Genomic DNA, 22,181 nt, shown 5'->3' with positions numbered 1-22,181 from the left:
TCTGTTTAGGACTGAAGTGTTCAATGACAACACGAAGAAAAACATGTCAGGTCTCAAACCCAGAACATCAAATATTTCCACTTTTCTTAATTATCACCCAGGCTTACCAAAAAACAGATGGAACCACTTTCAAAGCTTTGTGTGCGTGCCTGTGCGTGTGCATATGTATATCTGTCTTACGAATGGCTAATTCAAATCAAACTTGGGATTCTAGTCAAGACAACAGCTTCACTGCCTGAACCAGCTTGTTTCTGTACACTGATCATTACCAAAAAGAAGAAGAACTGCAATCAAGTTGCATTCAACTCCAAAGAAAAAGAGTAAACCCCACAGTTTCCAATAACAGCCCACTATGCCATGCTTGCCTGTGTAACAAACATATGGAGTGGCACATACTCTGGGCTTGATTCTGACTGAAATTTCACAACTAACTCCAGCATCTGTAGCTTGACTAATGCAGCTAAAAGCTCAACTAACCTCTTCCCTTTCCCCTTACTCTTATTACAGGGCTACAGCATGAAACTTTATGCACAGCAGGCAGAGAGATCCATCTGCTTATGCAGATATGTGCAGCACGAGCTGTAGGTGCCCAGGAGCACCACCCTACATCCTCACAAGCTATAGTGGATTATCCAAAAGACAGAGCTGCCTCCCTATTCCTTTAGCTCAGCCATGCTGAGAGCATTTTAAATATTGCAGGAGCATAATTCTGGTCTTCTCCAAGACCTTGCAGTGTTTTTCATTACTATGAAGTGTCAGGAATTCAAAGGAAGAAACATGTGAGAACAAAAGTAGATGCCTCCAGCTTGCAGCAGCAGTGCTGCTAATTGGGACACTTGCAAAACAATGTCATATGTGTCACTGACTTTTACTAACCACCAGAAACACCTCCAGAAAAATATAAAATGCTAATCTGATTTTTTTTCCCTCCAGCTTACAGCTGTTTTGTAGTGGCTGCCTCTCTAGTCCCTCAGAATGGATATTGTCCAGAAGCATTTACAGACAAAAATGGTCTTCTAGGACCCCTCACAATGGGACACAGGCATTAAGGAAAAACAAAACAAAGGAATCCCAGATGCAATGGAACAAACAGTTAATAGGCAGGAAGGTAACATATGTGCTTCTCTGCCTTGCTCCAACTGGGTGACACACTAATGGGTTTCTTATTCTGCTTTCTTCTGCTAAGAGGCTAGAAGACATATGTCAGTTTTCCACCTTAACTGTGCATTTTCTAGTTTGTTTGGATTTATGTCATAACCTTAATGGGATTTAAATGGAATTTTTATATGTGAATAATACTCTGCATTAATGCAAGAACTTTAGGTTGCTGTGCTACCAGCTTGATTTGCATAAAGGTTTTTAAATATGAAAGAAGAATAGCCAGGCTATTGTAGATGGCAATGTGAAAAAAAAACCACACTGGCATAATAGCAAGAGGAGAAGACAACTCTCCCAAAACATTGGCTTGTGAAAGGGTTAATTCTCTGGCTTTTAGGTACAATTGGGTGTGAGAGAAGAGCCCAGAGGTCATGCTAGTTATGGATATTTAGTTGCTGGAGGGTCTAGGCTAGATTAAATAGTGAAGCTGGAAGGTCAGTGTCATAGGTTTATACTTTATCATAAAACATTTTGTGCTCTAGTGTCTTCTCTGTGTTCTGTAAATGTAAATTGTCTGTCAAGGCGTAGCTCACATGATGTTACACACACCCCACACACTGGGGTGCACAATGTCTGTTTCCTTTAAGCATGTTTTAGGTTTTGAGATATCTATAAACAATAAACACAGTAAGGTCTCTCACGTTGAAAAGTGTGCCATTATGCAATTACATATTACATATGTTTAATATACATTTTGTTGTCCTCCTATTTCCAAGTCCTTGTTTACTCTTGAGTATATCAAATAGGAGTAGGAGAATATTTATTCTTTCATATTATTATTTCTTTAGAACATGAAGCTGGGGCACAGAGATTTCTCAAGATGATTTCTGACAATTTTTGGGAGTAGCACTGCAGCTCTTACTCTTAGTTCTTTGCCTCAAACCTTTGCCTTTATCATCCATTTGGTTTTCCAAGCCTCAGCTGTGTGTTAGCACTTCTGAGTTACTGATGGTTGTGCAGTAAGGGAACTTTCCTGCTGGCATGTTATTCATTCTTAGTGTACCATTATTATTTTCAAATGAATTATGTATATAACACCTTTGGTGTACAGACTACTCTGCATGTGAATAATAAAGTACAGTCTTAGCTCAGAAGAGCTGACAGTCTAAGGGATTTATCCAGTAAACACTTATTCATGGGTGATTTGCTTAGCCTACTGTTGTGAGTAATCTGTTGATCTGGCCCCAAACTAGTTAGACAACTTGATGAAAAAAACAAACTAGGTAGTGCAGGAAGGAAGGGATGAAACACAACAGTACATAGAGGCCTAGGAAGAAAGAGGATGAACACAGATTGGTTTGGATTTGATTCACTTCTGTGGCAATGTCTGCATGGAAATGCTGTAAAAGATGGAGCTTGGGCCCTGGAATGAAGTGTCAGGTTTCCTCCAAGCCTTAAGTTTTGCTGTGTGTTCAGCCCTCATGGGAGGTGATAGCCTTGTCTTGACTTAATTGTTTTTTTTTAGGATCCATCTCTGCAGTCAGTTCCAGAGGAGTCTCCTCAATGTTTTTTAAGAGTAGGTGGGATTGAATATACACACACACAGGTCTGAAGAGCATTGGAGTGGGCTGAGTGAAACCATTGCTGGCAATTGGCAATGGCAAGGATGGACAGTGGTTCAGTTCTTGAGAATGATTTAGTTCCTTGCCCATGGGGAACAGAAATGCAGCAGCCAGGTGTGTGTGAGACTGTCATGCAAAAAAAGCTTTGTCATGGGATAATACTACTTTGGAATTGAGAACTGGCTCTTTATCTCATGCAGGAGCAGAATATTTAGGCCCAGGCTGCCAGAACACTGGTCTTGTGTCCTTTCCGAGGATTCCTGCAGGGTAGGGGGAGTCACGGACTAAATTTGAGTTGTGAGATTTCATGTGTTGTTACAAATGAGTTTAAAACATTTTATCAGGTTTGAGGCCTGAAAAATCACTGTTTGAGTGTGGTTAATTTCTGTTGAAGAGTAATCTTTAGTTTGTGCCTAAAGGTCCTGTCTGTACTGCTGTAAGTGAGGCTTGGACTTGCAGAGAACTTGTTTGCATGGTTCCGCATTTAAAATCCGCAGTAAGGTATGAAGACCTAGGCAGAAGGAAACCAAACCCAAACCCATGCATTTTTATCTGGGAGGTGACCCTTGGTAGATTATGAGTGGAGCTGGGGCAGTGAGGGGCAGAATGGAAGCCCCTGTCACTGGCTTTGGAAGCTGCTGGCTGATGGAGATGGTAACATCTCCGTACAAGCACCCTGGAAGAAGTTTCATGGAACCTGGCTTCTGTTTGCATTTTCTCTGGGATCTAAGCTAAAGAGTCTTGACAAGAAAGGTCCACTTGTAATTATGGACAAAACGATTGTCTCAAATGATTATCCAAGATGCTCGTTTCACCAACTGGTGTTGTTTGCAGCATGGAAAGGGTCACAGGTGGCTCAGAAGTAATAATGTGGCATTTATACAGCTGACCACTGTACTGGAAAAGGGATAGATGTATTTCACTAAGTTGGTCCCAGATGGAAAACTTTTCTTTAATGCAGAAACAGATAAATTCTATTCTTACTTCAAAGTAAGTGGGAAAATTAAGCAAAATATAGGAAAACATCAAGGTGTTATGCAAAATAAAATATTGATTGTAAAAATCCCAAAACAAAACTTGCACGCTGTCATAATTTTTCTCTCATGTCTAGTTACACAAAAAGATTTCTTCCTGCTCTTACGTCAAATTAAACTAAAACTTGCCACCACAGAAAACCATTTTGTTTCCTTTAATTTTTTTTAGCAGGAAATATATATCTCTCAAAATCTGCAGGGATAAAAGTTTAATTATGTCTTAGTTGCTTGCTGTGATTTTGAAATCAGTGCTTTAGTTTGAATAAGCACTTGGTGGGTTATAAAATGACATGATGAATATTTCTATTTCTCACGTTAAAATCTAGGTTTTGTAAGGTAATTGACAATAATGGAGTTGACACTGGATTAACAGTTTTGACCTGAAATTGATATCAAGAAGGATTTTTAAGAACTGAATGAATGAATTTTTTTTAAAAAGGACCATACTGTGGGAGAAAATATACCCGCAGCAATAAGGATTCATCCACTCATGTTTTGCATGACAATCAAGCTGCAGATAAAGATATGTGAATAAGCTAAAACCCACACAGCACTTTTTATCTTGGTAGAATTTTATGAAGTCTAGGTTGTTGGACTGCATAGAAATAAACTACAAAAAACCTGATACCAAAATAAAAGTTTAGACACAGATCATGTGAATAGGTCAGTCCTAAGAAGAGTAATCTTGACTCCATGATGAAAATGATGGATGAAACTGGAGGCCAGCACTGAAATTCTGGGGAGTTTCTGGACCATGCCAGGGTGAGGGACAGAATGCAGGGACAGCTCTGAGGAGAGATAGTGTCCTTGTTAATGGGTGTTGGTTGGGCAGATAAAAAGAGGCCTGATGACTTGGGTAGAAATTGGCTGTGGGAGTCTTGGTGGAGCTTGGTTTTTGGCATAAAACTAACTGATGGCAGGGTCTGTCACTAGAAATGTTCTTGTTTTGTGGCCTCCTGGCTGGGGCCAATATGGTCTGTTGTTTAGAGTATATGTGTTTGTGTTTCTGCCATGTCACATGAGAGTGTTGTTCCACAGTGTACCCAAATCCTGCAGAGTGCCTCCACTTCTAATGCCAAATCTTCAGAAAACTAATTAACAAGTCTTTCTCTGAATATGAATGTTTTAAAAGATGCTTCTGGGCTTGTGAATAGGCCACTTCTTTTGCCTCCATTACAGACACCCTCCTCAGGGAGACACAAATAAAAATTAGTGTATTCAGAATGGTTTCTTTTAGCCTGAGAGATGGTATTTCCATGTCACAAATCAGACAAACTTTTTCCCTGTGAGTTTCCAGCTCCCTTTCAGCCCTGGACATAACTAAAAGGATACTTTAAAGGTGGAAACAATCTCTGTGACTCCAGAATCTGAAAACCAGAGTCTCTAGGAATGAAATTAGGAACCACTGCCCAGAAAGGATGAGAATCAGCTGTACCACACTCTGCAAGTCTTGTCCCAGCTCCAGATAAAAACTGGGGAAATGCATGGGTTCTGCATGCCCTGGCACAGCTGTTTGGTTTGTCTCTGGTTCTTCATCACAGTAACTGGTGCTTGCTGCCTTCCTTCCTGTGATATAGGTTGTCTCAGAGACACTGGGAAATGCAATGGTTGAAGGCTGGGACTTGCTTTTTGACCAGAAAGCTTTTAGAGTGAAGTTTCCTGCTGGGCAATCCTGATATATGAAGAATCAATTGTGCTAACTGCTTTAGGGAAAATATCTAATCACTGCCTCAAAATATTTCCCTCTTGGCTGTGTTAGAGCCTTTCTTGTAAAAACTGAGGCGTGAAACAGGAGGGTGAGCAAGATAGTAGCACTCTAAAAAACATTTAAAAGAGAAGAGCTGTTTGCTGTTTGTGGTAAATGCTGTAATACTTTTCTCAGATCTCTGTACCTCGCTCTTCTATAAAACAAACAAATTCAAATCCATCTCTACTGGATGGAAACCAGTTTTCCTGTAATGTCCTGTGTGTCTGATCTTCAGTTTATTTATATAAACAGATTTCTTGCATCTTCTGTTTTGATCTTTTAAGATTCACTGACAACCACTTAATGAATGTGTATGAACCATGTAGCACAACATTCATGGTGGGCTGATCCTTATGGTAGCAGTCAGCATGGTGTGTGTGTTTCCATCCTACCCCCTCAGACAAAGTAACTGATGACAACAGGAAACTCACAAATGTCCTTTTATTAAAGCATTTTTATTTAGATACTGTTTTTAAATATTATTTTACAAGAACAGCTTTCTTGTAGTTCTTTTGTTTGTTTTTCTTATTTTTTTTAAGGGGTTTGAGAAAGATATCATAGCAATGAAATGAGTGGAAATAAGAAAGAGTGCTGTGGGATCCCAGGGCCATTTGGCTGCTAGAGTAGAAACATAGAATTGGCTCATCCACCAGCCCAAAGTGACTTCAGTCAAGCAGTGGTGATTTGTGCCAGCTGCTGGTTTCTTATTTCCTGGGAGCCCTTTGTTTTCCATTCTGCATTTACATATTTGGTTTTGTGTGTTTACTGAACATGGCAGGATGTCTAAACTGGGCAAAGAAGTAGAGAAATCACTTGATAAAGGTCATGGGAGGAGGCATCAGAGGGTGACAAAGCAGTTTTCAGCTCTGCTAGCATTTTCTCACAGAATTCTCCTGCAGTTCTTGCCCTTCCTTCCTGATTTCTCTAGTTGAGCTGTAGGTTTATAATGTCTATTTGAGGGCTGATTAAGTGCTAGTAACAGGAAGTTTTGTGTGCCTTTGGAGTTTGAATGGATCTTGGGATTTTGTACAGGATTACTATAACAGCCACAAAGAAGAAATATCATAAAGAATATATTTAGAACAGTTCATGTATCAGTCTAGAAAACAAGATTTTTTTTTCATCAGTTTATCTAGCTGCTGTTAGAAAGGTCTTAAAGTGCAAAAAACCTTCATCCACTGACCAGCGGGTTATGGATGGATTTCTTTCTCATTTGGTATTTCAGTGCCATACATAATTATGTTTATTGTTAACAATTTCTTAATGACTTCTCTTACTTCATCTCCTCGGTGTATGTGTTTCTGGCCTGCTATATGCTCTTCTTTCTAACACACCGGTGAACCTGCAGATATACTGGAGGTTCAAATAATCTTTTTGAGCTCAGTGATTATGTTATGATCTTAGAAATAGATACACTGAGAATATAGAAATAGAAGTAAAAAGTTGAAAGTAAAGGGAAAAATAAAAAGAAAGATACATTTTCACATTGAGGAATATAGTTTCTGGGGTATATTTAGTAGTTCAATTTGAGCATGGATTGCTTGAACACAAGACTTTTTGTACCTGATTAGTCTTTATCAGTGCTGAAATAAGTGGGACAAACTGCTTTCCCTTGGGATGATAAAAATGGTGGTGTTTAAAGAACTTTTAATAAGGATGCAGTTCAGGCCTCAGTGGATGCATAGATAAGAAGTGAGGTATACTAAATGTTAATCTCTGTTGCCTTTCCAAGGAGGTCAGGTTAACTCAAATTCATGTGCTGCTCAAAGAAACTTTGGGCCAAATGGTGTACGCTGACCTACATTGTTTTGGTGTGGCTTGGGTCAAATGATTCCTGTGGTTTATAACAAGTTTAAATTCTGATAGTTGCATTTTTTCTTCTTCTTCTTTTTTTTTTCTTTTTTTTTCAAATTATTTATTTTTAGTTTGCAATTCCTGTCATTTTTTTTTAATCTCAAAATGGGAAAAAAATCAGAGAAAATCTGGGTTTGAGGCAAGTTTTTTACAGCTTTAGTTAAAACTTCACAGCACAAAGAACTACCAAGGTAAATCAAGAATGCTCTAGCCAGGACATTTTTTGTGACTAAAATCAGTAGGAAAAGCATGCTTTCATAACTGAAACAGCAATTAAGTAGATAGTGGAAGAGGTCAGAATTTATGTTTGAATTCTGGTAACCCAGTATCAAAAGAATAAGTCTTAATGTTGTTGGTAAAAACTAAACAAGAAATATATCTTCTTTTCAAATTCCTAGAAGTCAATTATGTGATTTCTTACAGTCATGTCAGGTACTGTTACAGAAAGCTGAGCTCTTGTGACTGTTCCAGGCCTGTTTGATGTTACTGGGCAGCCTGCCAAAGTCTCCTTTTTGTATGCCAAGATGGTAATTATTGACACTTCATAGGGAAAGGGTTTCAAGGAACTCACATCAATATTTCTTCCACAGTCAGAAACTGGAAATGCCGCTACAGTAAAGAGATCTTGAAATCCTTGGGGAATGTATTCCTGGACTGAATGAATACTAGGGAATTCTAAGAAAGTTAACCTCAGGCAGACAAAACAGAGCTAGTGTGCAGAAGCCTGGAGTGGAACTTGGGCAGAAATATTTGAAGACAATAAATCTGGTGAGCAGTGGGAGAGGCTGAGAAAACCTTGTGTGTGCAAGATGCTGTCTTTCAGGGTTGAAGGTATATTATAAATCAAAATTAGCACTCAAGAAGGGGCTGAGAGGCTTGACTTTACAGCTCAGGAGTAAGTCACAGAACTCAGGGGGAAGAAGCACCAGACCATAAGAAGGCTGAAGCCATCACTCCCTGTGCTTTCAAGGTTTTGTACCACATTTGTTCATGGCATTTGACTGCTTGTCTTGTTTTTTTTCTCGTAGTCTCAGGAGTCTAATTAATTTGATTTTGTAAGTTTTTAGAGTGAAGGAGGGATGTGAAACTGAGTTAGCAGATTTTAGACCAGAATGTGAAATTTCTGGTCATTCTGATCCCTGTCAGGTATGAATTTTATCACTGGCAATAGCTGTTATGCCGGGCTCCTCTCCTGCTTGTGTGAAATGAGTGTGCTTCCCTACTGGGACTGACAGCTACACAGAGGGGTGCAGAAGTTTATGTAGAGTGCCATTAAGTGCTCATACTTGGCCAGCCCTTAGCCACAGTGATTCTGAAGGCAGGCTGACAGAGATGGGATTGTCCATTCTGGAGAAGCCAAGGCTTCAGGGGTATATCACAGTCTCGTCCAGTAACTAAAAGGGCCTACCAGAGAGCTAAAGAGGGACTGTTTGTAAGGACATGTAATGACAGGACAAGAAGTGATGGCTTTACACTGAAAGACAGTAGGTTTAGCTTAGAGGTTAGAAAGAAATTTTCCCTATGGGAATGGTGAGGAACAGATTGCCCAGGGAAGTTGTGACAGTAGAAGATTCATGACCAGTTTGGATGGGGCTTTGAGCAATCTGGTGTAGAGCTAGGTGTGTCTGCCCATGGCAGAGTGTTTGTAATGAGTTGATTTTTAAGGTTCCTCCCAATCCAAATCACTCTGTGCTTCTCTGATTTCTCTCCTGCACTGTTATTTGAATGCTTTAGAGAATTGCATATGGTTATCACAGCCTGCCCCCTGCTCACTGCTTTGCCAAACTCCATATGCTTAAGAAGATGCTTAACTCATGTTAATCATTCATTCCCTGCATATCCCAATGTGTGTCACTTGTAATGCTAGCAGGTAATTCCATAAAAAGCAGAAATTATGAAGTTTGAATTCCTACTGATATTTGCACTTGGGTCTGCTGATTTCTATTTAAAATGAAACTGTTATTTCAATCTCTTCCCTGGTTAGAATGTCAAGAAAATCTCTTAAGTTGCTTGAAAATACCAAAGACACTTGAGCAATTTTCAAACTTGCTTGAAGTCACTCAGTAAAAGTTACTGATGAAGGGAAACACTGATAGACAGACAGGAGGCTGAAGAGATAAGGTGAGTTGTGGAGATCTTATTTAAGAAACCTATGAAAAAGTTAGAAGGAAAAGGTTATATGGTAGCTGTTAGATTTATATGATAGATGTTACAGTCTCTGTATCTGTGCTAATCACCTTCATTGCAGTGCTAACCCAAGTAGCCAAACTGAAACGATACCATTTCAGGACATTTTTGCTCAAAGCTCAGCCCAAGGAGTAAGAAAGGCTTGATATAAATAATTAACAACTTCATGTTTTAAGGCAAGCTGTAGGCGATGCTGATTTAGCTGTGAAGGTGCACCCTTACCCCTGGTGGCTCAGGAGCTGACTGCCATGCAGTGTGATGGTGAGGGTCAGGCAGGGACAGGGACCCTGTCAGCCCTCCAGCCTGGCAGTCTGCAGGGCTTTTGCAGCTGTATGCCAGCAGCTCTGGTCATGTGCTGTCAGCAGGAGTGTTTGTATTAGCACAGGAGAGTCAGGTCTTTGCTGCTTTATGAGCTGGAAGGTCAGCTACACTTGAGCTTCAATCTACCATCGCTTGCCCTCCATTAAGTCAGGTGCCTGAGGCTTAAAACACAGTTTAGTCTGTGATAGAAACTTATGGGAGTCTGCTCAGGGGCAACACTCAAGCTATACCTCAAACTAATTCGACAATCCCCACGAGACAGCAGGGGCTTCTTGAGGAAGATACCTGATGCCAAGAATGTGTCTGTGCAGTCCAGAACAGCTCTTTATGGTGCCCTAGTAGGAGGCTGAAAAATTCATAGGACTAGCCCAGGGATCTCTGTGATGGGGAAAAACTGTTTTATTGAAAGGGGCCATGCATTTTTTTATTGGGGAGTAACAAATTAGTGTGTACTGGTCATTCTTTTTAATACTAAGAGCAACCATATTACTGGAGTTTTTAAAACTTGCTCACCAGCTCTGTGAAAAACTCTAACAAAGTAGACAAGGAGGAGAGAAAGGTGGTGATGCTGTCCCTACAGAAATAATAGGCTCTTTAAAGTCCTTGGCAACAGCCTAACTAAGCTGCTGGACTTGGCACCAAACCAGGGAAGGGTTGGCACCCAGTCTGGTGAAGGGGAGGAACTATTTCAGAAAGTGCTTTCTGCTCAACTCTCAGCCTGCCCTGGGCTGTTTGCTTGTGCTGCAGCAGAGCCTCAGCTTTGCCCTGCATTCCTGGGAGTCCCAGGGCCTGCAACGCTGGGGACAGGACACCACCTCCCACACCAGGAGTTTTGGTGTGGTGGGCACTGGGTTCCTGTGCAAGCCTTGGCCATGCTGTCACCAAAGGTGGCATGGGACAGGTTTCACCCCATGCTATGCCTCCTTCTCCTCCCTCCTGATTTTTTCTTCTTTCCTTTAAAATACACTGCCCTGGTTTTCCAAACAGAGAGCAGCAAAATATTTCTGCTCCTAAGTCTTTCCTAGACTTCTGGCTTTGCACTGAGTTTAGTGAGAAGTTCATAGCCTAAAAAAGAGATAGAGGCCTAAGTATTTGGTTTGGAACTTCATGTTTGTGAGTTGCCATCAACCACAATAAAATCTAGTGGAGTTTCATGCTGTACATTACATTGCCATGCTGTTCGAGTTAAAGTAATTAAAAGTGTTTCTGCATTAAACAACAAAACAAACCTAAAAAAGAAAAAGGTGCTAATCAGCTGTGTTTCAAAAAATGCACACAGAAAAATGATGCTGTCTGAATGGCCTGAAATAGTCAGGCCTATCCTATTACAAGTCTATACCAGCAGGATATAACAAAGGTAAAGATTTAAGGCAATTTTGACACCTTAAAGCAGAACTGTTAGCACTGCATAGACTTTCAAATCCAAAGAGGATTCAGCCTGCTCACTTACTGCCTTCCACATCTTCAAAGGACCATGACTCTTTTTTAATCTTTCTGCTTTGCTGTGAAGCCATAGGAAGTTATTGACTTTACAGGCAGTTTTAGTACACAATCAAGCAAGAAAAAATGCTGGTGTACTCTGAGGCTGAGTTCAAATCTTCATCTCTTTATGTCACTCCCCTCTCTGTGCTGAGGCAGAATTTAAAAGTGCAGAACAGATGGTGAGCTGTTATACAATGTTTTGTTTTTTGACCCCCTTGTTGAGCCAAGATTCTCTGAAGACTTTCAGGGATGCTTTGGCTACCTCACACATTTTCCAAATGTAGTTGGAAGAAGTTTTCCACAACAGTATTGCCTTATTATAATTAGATACAGTTTGAACTCTGGATCTGAGCTCTGACATTGCTCTTCTTGGAACAGCTCTGAGGTAAGTGAAAGCTGGAGGTCTGCCAGGCAGTGTGTTTGCTCACTGGTCAGTGTCTCAATGAAGTGCTGCCTGCTCTCCTTTCAGGCCACGTGTAAGAGCACTTGAATTTCTCTTTATTTAATGCCAGAAGCTGCTATTAGAACTGATGCTTAAAGCACCAACCTCCGTGGAAAAACTGGAAGAGGAACTGAGATGTTGTGTTTGAATGGGTTTTTCCTGAACTCTGGGAGCACAGATGTCTCCCTAGTGTCACTGGGGTGAAGAACTAAAGTTTCTCTTCCCACCAGGAAAGAGATAGAAGGTGAAAAGGAGTAAAAAGCCAAGAATCCAGAAAGGCAACTGCTGGGACTGTGGCTTCAAGTGGGTACTCCTGGAGGCCCTTCTGCTCACAGTGGGCCTTGACTTGTGGCTGAAGTTGTCCTTCACCATTTCCAGTGTGAGGGAAGGAGGACTTTGTATCCATCCTCATATTTCCATCTGTATGGAACAAGCTTTCACCAGTACCCCTTCCTCAGAAGTCCTGAATTTAGCAAACATTTTGGGCTAATGTAGATTTTAAAATAATGTGATGTAAGTATGATGAAAAGACTCAAAAAACCCACACTAAACTATGCAAAGATGAGGAATTTTGTTTTGCATCCTGATCCTGACTGTACTTCAGCAATGTAGCAAATTAGTTTGCCTGTGTCCTGCAGCTCCCAGGGTCATGCTGGACAAACTTTCCTCCCAAGACTATGCATGGCATTATGTTTTTCAACTGTGCAAGATACCCATAGGGAGGACCTCAACTGGATATATTTCCTCATTCTTTTATTTGTTTTCTTCTTGTCTTAGCACCAGGATGGTTCCTTGAAGAACACCTTGAAAACCTTCTGTACTCTATTGATAGAACTGCTGCCCTTTCACAGATTTTGATGAAGTCTAAATAAGACGTGATAGTACATTAACATAAATTAAAGGTGTAAGGTCCTAAAAACATACCAGTGATGACAAGTAGTCACTTGTTTTGGATGTCCCCATTTTGGGACATCGAACCGGAAGCATTTAGGATTGTCTTGACTGTATAGATGAGCTAGGTGCTCTTGTGAAATTGACATAGTGAGAGGTTTTAGAATAGAAATATTTTAAACCCCTCATTATTTTGAAATTCTTGAACTGTAGATTTAAGAAATTTATTAATTACATATGGAATAACTGAAAAGTAAGGGTTCTGTTTTATGTAGGTCCTATTTAGCATCTGTCTTCTCTATTTAGTTAGGACAAGCAGCATTAATTACATTTCCAAATGTTTCTAAATTTGGAGAACTTTTGTATACCAGTTGAAAATAATATGAATGAATGACTAAAAGCCTGTCTAAACATGTTCAAGGGATAAAAGTGTTAGTATCTACCTGAGCTTTACTTAATGTTGGAGAAAAGTCATTGTGAAATTAAAAATAGTCTAATGAAAAGAAAACACTTGGGAAGCACAGATGCTTACAGACTCTACTGATGATAGCTCTGTTTTCACAGGCTGAATCTTTCCTCTATAAAAATGAAAAAATCCCTAATACTGCAACAAGAAGATAGAATTTTTTTTTTTTTTTTTTTTTTTTTTTTTTTATATCAGGAGAGCTAAGCACTGCAAAGGGGAAGTTTCAGAGAAGAACGTTTAATTCACAGCTGAATTGGGCCAAAAGATTTGCTGTCATCTCACGGACCTTTGCAATCTTATTTTTTTGGTTTCTCTGACATGCCATGAAAAAGTCAGAGAAAGGGGTTCTGTTACTTTTTATTTTCTCTCTCTTGTAATTTTTCCCATTGAATGTGTGAGTTTCAAAGGATTGAATTTGAGGAGGATTTGAATGAGAACAGTAGTGCTTGACTTTATAAGGTTAAAGAGATTGCATTTAGTGAGCTACAAATGAAAGAGTTTGCCATCTGAGATGGTAATCCAAAATATTGTTTTAAATGCCACCAGGACAGATGCAGGCTCAGTTGGAATGAGGTAGGAAGCTCTGTGGCTCTGCTACTGTTGCATATTGAGGACAGGGAGCACAGCTGAATGCTATGGAACATAGCTAAATGGAGACAAGAGTAGAGTTTCATTGGTCCCACATGAAATGCTTATTTGTTTACTTGTATTTTTATAGTTTTTTTTATAGACCAGGACATGTTTTCTTTCGGCTTAATAATCCTCTGCATCACGTCTTTAAATATCTAGGATTTCTGGAGTCTGATTGTCAAAAAAATGAAATGATTTTCCCTCTTCATTGAAAGCAGCAGAAGCTAGGAGAGTAATACAATATGCTCATGTTTGGGTTTCTGATAATTCAGTTTAGGATGTCAAAACTTTATGAGCCTTTGCCATCCTGAAGAAAGAGCACCAGCTGTGGGCTTATGCCCTCTTTTACTATCAGCCTTTCATCCTAATGCTTTTCTCACTTGCATGCATCCTCCTGTATCACCCAGTCTGGGGTGACCTGGTAAAATTTTGCATTTATTGCTAGAGTTCTACTTTCTGTCTTTTACTTTTCAGCAAGAGACCTGGGGAGAATTCGTTTAGTTCAGCTGCGGCGTTAGCAGCCTCCTCTCTGACAGCCATTACACTGCCATGACCTGTCCTGCACCTCTAACACTGATCTATTCATAGTTCTCATATCAGCATGCTGGGCAGGTTTTTATGCTAAATCATCTTTCTTCACTGGTCCCTACTTATACTGCAAAAAATAAAAAGCTTAGATTAGTGCAACGGGCAAATGGGTCTCTTTGTGTCCTACTGTCTCAATGTGATTTTCTGAGTGAATTAAATGGATGGACTGGCAAGGCTGGCCCTGAGACAGACACACGCTGTGGGCAAGCCATCCCACAGAGGGAACCTTCCTCAGCCAGATTGTTTGGTGATTTGTGATACTGACTAAGTGAGGTCAGTGAAATAACTTCCACTGGTGGCGGTGAGCGGTGTTCCAACGTGAGGCACCAGAGGTAAATGATCACTGAAGCCAGCAGCCACCCCCAGAGCAGCCTGGCCAAAACTCCCGCCACAGGGGCAGGCAGATCCTCGGGGAGGCAAGGCCTGGTTATCCTGGGTGGTCTGTGGAGCAGGGATCCTGCGGGCACAAGCCTGGGCCGGGGAGCGCAGGCTGCAGCAGCTGCGACGGCAGGGAACAGCAAGGCAGCCCCGCCTCTGAGCAGCTCACCAGGATGAGCAAGGAAACAACAGATGGAGACAGGCAGACGGAGGAACACCAGGAAACACAGAAAATGTTAGTCAGCATCATAGGCACTGACCTCAGCATACCAGAGGTCTGACTGTTGTCAAGTCTTTTGTAGGCAACCCAAAAATGGAGGGCTTTAAATACAAAGTGGAAGGGAAATAATGAATTGTTTCATAGAAATTTACAGACAGTGGGTCCTAAGCATCTGGGAGAGTGAAAGACAAAAGATAAATGTGTTTGAAAATTTATTACGAGATCTTTCCAAGCTGCTCAGTAGAAGCTTTTGTGGGTGGGAGCCTTTTAAGAGGCTTACTCTTGGTCCAGGCTGTGAAGAGATTGTAGAGGGCCTGGAGATAACCCAAGAAGAACTTTCTTCTAAAAATGAAAGAGATGACCTTTAAAACATCAGTCTGGATAGACATAGATGATGAAAATGCTGTATGTGAGGGCTAAAGAAAAGGAAGATACACTTCTTGGAAATAATGAAAAGGGAAAGGAAGGCATTATAGGACTTATTGGTGAAAAAACAGGGAGGACTGCTGTGTACACAGATGGAAGGTACCACCTGAGCAACCCAGTGTTTCTTCTGGCACAGACAGTTCAGATCACAAACCTGCTCTCCTGTTTTAATGACAAGGGAAAGCAGACAAGATATAGCTATATAAAACCAAGCAAGAGTTAATGTCCAGTTTGAGTAAAAGAGAAGAAGATCTCAGAGAAATGTCACAGCTGACAATTTTTCTCATGGTCTGGAAAAAAGTTGGAAGACCCAGAAAAAGTGGGCAACAGAGTGAATTTCTGAAGCACTGATGGATGATGTTGAAAGAGACCTGAAAATGACAGAGGACAACATCAGAGCTTGGGGAATCTTAAGCAAAGAGAGTAGACTGATGTAGGCATAGAAACATAGAGGAAGAGAAGCAAAAATAACTCATTGGCAGCCCCATCCAAAGGAGGAAGTGTGGGAAAAGAGGAACAGCTAGAAGAGGAATCAGATAAGATCTCCACAAGGAGTGAAGTAGGAGAGGCTGTTGGCAAAGCAGCATTAGACTTGGAAAAATCCTTGTTTGTGTGAGAGTCATGATCTAGACAGACTGAAATTTGGAAGATAAAGAAGAGATGCTCTCCAGGTACAGCAGTGGCTGGAGGTGATGAGAGAGAAGAGAAACAGATACGAGATGAGGGATGACAGAATGGCAAAATCTAATAGCAGGATGGTGTGTGAGAGTGGGGAGTGAGGGTGGGGAAGCACTGTGGATGGGTGTGTGGGCAGGCAATTAAACCAGGGCATCTTTTGATGCAGTTTCAGATTGGATTCTGTGGCAACAGAAACCATTCTGGTTTGACACTGTTTTGAGCTTGATAACATTTCAAAATACTTGTGTAGGCTCAGCTCTAGTCAAGAAAAGTAAAATATTCAAATCAATATATTGCTATTTGTAGTTCAACTTCCTGGAGGTAAAAATTGATGTGATACTCCAAAACGATGGTGTTAGAGAAGGGTGGTGATAATATAAATGGGGAAATGTAGGCAATGAAGGGAGAGTGATAAAAATGGAAAGGAGAGGAGGAAGAGACTGAGATGACATCCTTGGGTGGTAGCAAATATATTGAATTAAAAAAGAAGGAAGATAAAAAAAGCCTTTTAAAAAATGCTGTGAAGATTTAAGATAAATATTGCTTGGGAAAAATCCCATTCACAGAGTGTAAGGGATGTATGCACCTTTTATGCAGCCAAGTAAAATGCAAAACAATGGAGCTGAAAATCAAGTCTGAGGAAAAAAGAAAAGCAGCTCCTGGAAGAATTGTTAAATAGAAGAGCACTGAAAAGCAAATGTCATTATAGATAAAGTCACAAAGGTAAAAGTGACAGAATTGCTAGTTCAAGCAAGCACAGGCTCTTATTTTTACATATTTTGTAATTTAATATAACTTAATGATGTCTCAAACTCAAAACAATTCAGGTAATTCAAAGCTAAGCCTTTGAAGACTGTAGGAAGACAGTATATACATACATTCTCTGAAGCATTCATTTGGCAGGGAGCCTGGAAAATCCTGGTGTTTTGTGAATGCTCACATGTAGCAGTGTGCTGCCAAAATTCCAGCAAGATGGTCTGACACAAATTTGCCATTGAATTAATGGCACACCTAGTTGGCAGGCAGGATTGGTTGGAAAAGAGTATTTTAAACAGGGAATTCTGAAAAAGAAATCCCAGACCCTCAAACCCAGCACCTTTTACTCCGATTTTCTCACAATTTAAACAAGCAAACAAACAAAACCTTGAACCAAGAGCTAAAGTACCTGGGGATTTTTAGAAATTAATTTTGTTTATGTTCCCAGTTTTTATTAATGTGGTTGTGAGTGTGTTTCCCTGGTGCTCCTAAAACATGTGATGAAGGAAAGGCCTGACACCTTAAATCTGAAAACCAGATGAGCTTTTGATATTTCAAGGTTTTGACTTATTTCTATTACTTTTATTTACTACCTTGAAAATTTTTATTTAAAAGTTCAAGCATTCAACTAATTATAGTCAGTGATAAGTTTTGCAAGTCCTGCGTTTCAGAGGAAGGGTGGGGGGTAGATGACAAAGCAGGAGAGGGTTGTATGGGGTTAGAGAGAAGCTGGCTCTTGGAGGGAGGGCAGGACATCTTGTCAAGGAGCTGCTGTATTTTGTTTTCAATTTTAAATCTAGAGGATTTAGTCATCTTGTTAACAAATGTCCAAAATATGAGAATATTATGAGATATTTTGAGCCAGCAGCTGTGTTTGGCATGTCAGAACTCTTCATTAGACAAGACAGAGATTTATAAGTTCCGTGAATATAGACATGTATTAGGAAAAAATACTATGCATGGTTGATTTGACTGGGCTACCACAGTGGAACGAAGGGTACTCTTCTCCTACTGGCTTTAGAAAGGCAAGAAAATTATGTAGATCTCTTTCCTGATTCCCTCACTGTGATTGCTTACTTTTGCAAGCTCAAGAGACACCTCCATGCCCTTGCAGGGTAGATTCATGTCCATTTCTTCTGAAGAACAGTAGTGTCTGAAAATCAGGGCCTCCCATAAGAGGAGGGTCTGATGGAGGCACCAATACCTGTGAGGTTGTCTCCAAAGGCAGTGTCACAGAGGAGAGGGCTCAGGGACATCTCTCTCTGGTGAATATGAGGTGGGAAGGTAGTAGCAAGCTGGAGGCTGGAGTGTCACTTCTGAGTGGTAATGTAAATACTTCGAGGAGACTATAGAGCTTAGTGGATTCAAGACTGAAAAGCTATTCATATTTTCATACTGTAAATAATGTGGAATATTTAACAACTCCTTAATATTGATGTTGGTAGCATACTGGTAAGCATTACTTAGCAAGTCAATGAGAACAATGTCAGACAAAGAGGTAGAAATCTTTTATCGTAGGTATGTAATAATATTTTGCTCTCACTGTTGAGGGCTCTTTTTAGCCTCTAGAAGGCAAGTTATTTTCCATGCTGATTTCCTCAGGATTAGTGTCAAGTATTGTTATTGTCTTTTATCTCTGCATATACTTACGCAAGTAGATGTGTTAATACAGTATTACATTGTATTGTTTAAAAATGTACAGAGATGCTATCTGGTCCAGCTGCTGTGTGGGCCATTTACTGATGTATTGCTTTATTTATATCATTCTGGGACATGCTTGCTTTTAGAATTTGGTGCTAGTAACATTTGAGAATGAACAGATATAGCTGTCTAGAAATGGAATAGGATAGCATTCCTTGGATAGGAACTAAGTGTTAAAATTTGGAAATGTTCATTTTCCATGTTGATGTCCCATTCTGTTTAAGATCTTTAAAGCTCCCCAAGAAGTTCTGTGTTTGTGCATTATTTTGAAAATATTGTCTTCAATTTACTTCTAATGTGATTAGACTTTGCCTTTTAAGTTATTTGATTAGACTATCACATTAAGAGAAATACTGAATTCCTCTTGAGTTCAAGTATTTTTGGGATTATATATACATGTTTCAGAACTGTAAGTGGATACACATTCACTCACATGACTGACCTGGTCACACAGAGCTGCTTGTGGGTGTATCCATCCTGACAGTCTGTGTCTTCTTGCAGTGCAAAGGCAATTGGAGGCCAAAGAGTAACAGCTGAAAGAGGAATAAAGGGAGCTGGGTCCTGTCTATTGCAGAACTATTGTGCAGGGCCAAATAATTTAATCTGTTCCCCTTTTCAATTGCTGCCACCCTGTTCAACTGGACTGTAAACTGAGGCAACTCTCTCCTATCATGTTGTTCTATATCACAAGATCCCTGTCTCAGGTAGGGCCTCTAGCACTATCACATTCCAGAAAATTAAATATACCTCATGCTTTAAAATTGTTTCCAATCAAATTTTGTGTTCCAGTATTATTTTTTTAATTCAGGCTGTATGTGGGATAATAATTACTTACAATTATACTTACTATATTATATTATTCCTCTAGAAGACAAAAGGTTATGTTGGTGACACAGAGCTCATTTAGCTGTTTTATATTAGCTTTTTGTGAGAATTTTAAAGAAAGGATGATTTGGAACGTAAATAAGGTAGGAGATTTTGATGTAAGATCAGCTGTTCTACATGGGCAGGAGTGTAAGTGAAACTCCAGTGATACCTATTACAGATGAGCCATCTTTGTCAACAAGCCGTCTCCTTTTATCTTTCTTCCCTTTCTCTACTCCAGAGTAAAACAGAATTTGAACTTCAGAAAGGACTATGGTTCTTCTGGGGTAGATCAAATCTGTAAGAACAAAAAGAGTCTTTATTAACACATACAAGAGCTACCAAAAGTCTGTAGCTTACGATTATTTTAACAGAACAGTAAGGATCAAGTACTTTCCCTGCACAGCTACAGTGATGGCCTGAGATAAACCAAATACTCTTCACTTTGTTCGAACCTGAAGGCCTGAAAATACCCAGACATTGCAACACATCCTGTGCAGGGCAGTCATTTAGAGGACTCGGACTGGCTGCTATGGAGAGGGCTACAGTCCTGCACAAGCACAGGTGAGAAGGATGTATGCATTTTTCAATGCAATTTTTCACCCACAGATCATAGAAGGGAGCCAGTTATGTTGCACCACTGTCTACCTATAGATAGATGAAATCTTCGACATGTGGACTCTACTGAAGGAATTAAAACTACTTTTTTCAGTTTTACAGTGCTGAGATGTAAATTATTCCTAGTATAATGTAACTCCAACTCTACCCAGCACCTTTTGTCTAAAGCTGATATAATGGAGTCTCTCATTTTTGAAAAACAAACAAACTTAACTTATTCTATGGAAGTAAAAGTGTTTTCTCCAGCCAGCAGATAAACTAAGTGCTGATTCAACAGGTCTGCAGAAGATGATTAGGAAAGAACATATAGATCACATTAAACCAGTAGAAGACAAACTGAATTCCACTAAGGCTAATGGAATAGGCTTGAAGTACAGGTTTTCTGAAGGAGGATATTCAGAATCAAACAGAGATTGTAAAGAATTGACGTGTTTATTACACACTGTTCCTCTCATGGCATACATGATCAGTGGAGGATCATGAATGTTACTAACCTTGAGGTGAAGAGTCATTGAAGAAGCCTTCCTCTGCGGATATTCTGACTGTATGAACCAAAAGCCAGTGTTGTTTTCTTCCCTGTTAATGTGAAATGGATTCTTGTGGAAAAGAGGGTTGCAATGCTCACCAGTGCAAGGTACGCAGACCCAAAGAGGAGCAGGATACACCTCACATTTCATGGGCACCACATAATGAATGAGAAAATAAAAAGGGTTGCAGATTGGTGCAGACACAAGACAGATCTGATCCTGTACAGAGGTATGTGTCTGAGAATCTGCTGGAAACTGGTGAACAGAAATAAGAAACTAATTTTCATTCAAGTACAAATAATAACATCTATATCCTCATTATGTAGGCCAGCTGGTTTTAGAGTCTTTAGTCCAGTCTGGTTTGGGTGTGGAGGTGGGAAGAGAAAGAGAAAAGAAAAAATTCCCACCTATCCAGCATCTGTGGAAACTTTGGAAATGCCTGAGCAGACAAGCATGTTGTCCTGAGATATTACTGGGTGTGCAATAGCTAATGAAAACTTTACCTCATGGCTTAAAAAATCTACAGATGTCATTGTTTCCAATCCAAACATCTACAGGAAAGACTTGCAAAACTGTCAATGTCTCATTCAGTTGATAGAAGAAAAGTATCTTATTCTGAGCTAACATCCTCAGCCCCTTTGTATTTCTCCTCATTTCAAGCACATCACCTAGTGATGAAAGTGTGACTTATATCTGAATAAAAGAGTTGCAGAAAAGAGCTTTGGAAAGCAATGAGCTCAGACGTACTCAAGATGTTCAGACAACATTGGCCCTTCTTTCTCCATTTTTTAGATTTCAGACTAATAGGAATGCCTTCATTTTCTAAAAGTATTGGGGGGTTTGGATAGAGATGGAAGAGGGAGATGACAGTAGTAGCAGACTTGTGGCTTGTCAGAATTGAAAAATTTCAGCGTGTTATGAACATATTTTTATTTTTAAAGAAAATATCCACTCTACAAAATGCATGGATTTTTAGTAGAGACCAAATTCTTACATTGTTCTTTTTATTTTGCTTGAAGAGTATTCCCTTTAGTGCGATTAAGGAATAATTGGATTAATTTTGTATTGTGGTAAATGGCATGGCATCCTTTTCAGAGAGTTTCTGGTTCTGCAATTACATTTCTGCAGCACTGTCTAGCAGTCATGAAAGATTAGCTGTGTTTTCTTCTTCTGCCACACAGTTCTCTAATCTGTCTGGAACAAAAATAGATCAAGAAGTGCAGCTTTGTAGATTGTATCAAATACTTCTGTGTGTTGCTTTGTGACTGTTGGGTCATTCTTGGCTACATAGGGTTGACATATATCTCTATAAGAATTATTTCCGGAAATATGTACTGTGCACTGTCACAGGGGTGTACTCTTTCTTCCTTTTAAGTTCAAATTTCATAATTAGAACGAGATGAACAATAGCATCCTCTCACAGAAGAATAAAGATGTGCTCGACTCCTTTTCTACTGCCTTTGAAAGATGAATAAATGGGTATTTTCTGCAGCTTTGCTTAATCTTCTGTTCCTCTTCACACCTTGCTCCATTTTTGAGTATTTCAATAGGGATGCGTGAACAGCTTAGATAAGAGTCAATTCCAGAAAGAACTTCAAAAGAAAAAGGATGAGGCTAGGCAGCCTGGAGAATTCCTTTGGAAAACAAAATG

At 39.9% G+C, this 22,181-nt stretch overlaps 1 protein-coding gene across 24 annotated transcripts in view; it reads left to right on the top strand.

The window, feature by feature from the left end:
* Positions 1 to 22,181, top strand: part of LOC134546893 (uncharacterized) — a 249,245-nt gene that overhangs the window by 154,722 nt on the left and 72,342 nt on the right. The gene's annotated exons all lie outside the window — the stretch shown is intronic.

The sequence above is a fragment of the Prinia subflava genome, chromosome 2, assembly GCF_021018805.1.
Source record: "Prinia subflava isolate CZ2003 ecotype Zambia chromosome 2, Cam_Psub_1.2, whole genome shotgun sequence".
Classification (NCBI taxonomy): domain Eukaryota; kingdom Metazoa; phylum Chordata; class Aves; order Passeriformes; family Cisticolidae; genus Prinia; species Prinia subflava.
Note: the sequence above shows the minus strand (reverse complement) of the source record. Positions and strands in the feature narration are given on the sequence as shown.